At 44.9% G+C, this 1,790-nt stretch overlaps 1 long non-coding RNA gene across 2 annotated transcripts in view; it reads right to left on the bottom strand.

Annotated features, from left to right (window-relative positions):
* The window catches only part of LOC106012004, a 41,568-nt gene that overhangs the window by 4,371 nt on the left and 35,407 nt on the right, over positions 1-1,790 (bottom strand). Inside the window, exon 2 of one of the 2 annotated variants that reach the window (XR_001184923.2) lies at positions 1,223-1,344. This is a non-coding gene — a long non-coding RNA (uncharacterized protein DDB_G0271670). The remainder of the gene's footprint in view (positions 1-1,222; positions 1,345-1,790) is intronic. The other variant, XR_004858630.1, reaches the window with a different exon arrangement.

Here is a 1,790-nt window from a genome sequence, read left to right as displayed (position 1 = left end):
GGGGGGGGGGGGTGTTTTGTTATTGCTGTTGTTGTTTTTTTTGCTTGTTTGTTTGTTGTTGTTGGGTTGGGGTTGTTTTGTTTGGGTTTTTTTTGGGTTTTTTGGGGGGTGGGTTCTTTGGGGTTGGGTTTTTGGAGGGTTATTATTTTTCTTCGGGCAACTCCATCCATCTGTTGGGTTGCTATGCCTCACACATTCACCTGGGGATGGCCTAACAGGCATGGTCGGAGTAACTAGTCATCCAAATGATCTCAGTTGTGTCGTTCAGGGTGTAAAAGACTTACAATTTCTTAAACTTCCAATGGGGGCTCACGTGGCCTAGATAGAAGACATGGTGTTCGCCTCTTATTCAATAGCTCCCGGGTTCGAATCCGGATAACGACGGAAAATTTTCTTCTCTTAACTTTTCTGCTTTCACATCCTCTCTTGCTATCTAACAACGTTCTGTCGTCTGCTTTCGTCTCCACTTTCTGTCCCCACTCCCTCACCTGCTTTGCCCACCTCCTCTGGGCTCCTGACTCTTTCTGAAGCCTTTCTAGTGCTTCTCCTTGCTTCCTTCTTACTGCTGTCTTTCAGCCACACCCCCGATCTTATGGTAGGATGCGCAGGTTAAAGATCCCTTGGAGGTCCAAAATCGATAAGTGTGAGCTTCGGCCCCCACCCAGGCAAAATTCCAAGTTTTCCCACCCACTGAAAATGTTTAATGTGTCCCGCGAACTCATATGACCTTATGCAATTGCGAGCGCCGTAAAACACTTACCAAAACAAAACCTTCACTTTCCGTGTACGGCGTCAATAGTCTAAAGGTTAGGCAACTGGACTCGTAATCGGCAGATTGCGGGTATAGGGTTCGAGACTGAGCTCGGTCCGACATTGTGCATTGTGTCCTCAAGAAAGGCACTTTGCGCGAATGTTCCCATTTAGCTCGGTGCTATTGGAAAGCAACGTTAATTTCGAATGCCCCACCTCATGGGGGGAAAAATTCAATTATACAAAGGGCGTTAAACATACAATCGAAAATTTCTAAAAGCAGCTGCTCAACGTACCGGAGAAAAGTGGCTTTGACAGGTGGGGGGGGGGATCTTTGACAGAGTGATTATTTGTTTTTTTAAAAAGCAAGTGAGTCGTTTGTACAGGCGATTGTCTTGGACAGACGACTGATAGAGCAGGTTCGATTGTATAGAAAAAAATAATGTGTATAATTTCACAATGTGTTATTTACCAGGAAAACAAGCGCCCTTCAGCAGCCCCGTGGGTGTCCGTCCACATCCAATCGTGTCGGAGACGACAGTGCACACGTCCAAAAGCTGGAGAGACTCGATTTCACACATCGCAGCTGACTGGCTGGGGGAAAACATAAACCTGATTAGTATTAGTAAGACAGTAAGAGTTTCACGGCACTGGCAACATGACAATAAGGTCATACAAGTGCCGAAAATTAGAGGTGTTACAAGAGAGGATCAAACACGAAAAAGAAAGAGGAAAGATGAGGACGACAGAAGATTGATAGGAAAGAAGTAGCATACCACGCCAGAGCATCCGCATAACAACAAAAATAACAAGAACAACAACGATGACAACGATAACAGCAGTAACTATACCACAGTCAACAACAACAACAACAAAAACAAAAACAGCAACAACAATAACAGCAACAACAAGAATAACAACGACAACAACAACGACAACGACAACGACAACAACAACAACAACGACAGTAACAACATGTTACCCGAAGGAGTCAGTAAACTTCATGATAATCACTCTTCTCGTGGTCACGGACAGGCGCA

This window comes from Aplysia californica, unplaced genomic scaffold (assembly GCF_000002075.1).
Source record: "Aplysia californica isolate F4 #8 unplaced genomic scaffold, AplCal3.0 scaffold00238, whole genome shotgun sequence".
NCBI classification, from domain to species: Eukaryota; Metazoa; Mollusca; class Gastropoda; order Aplysiida; family Aplysiidae; genus Aplysia; species Aplysia californica.
Note: the sequence above shows the minus strand (reverse complement) of the source record. Positions and strands in the feature narration are given on the sequence as shown.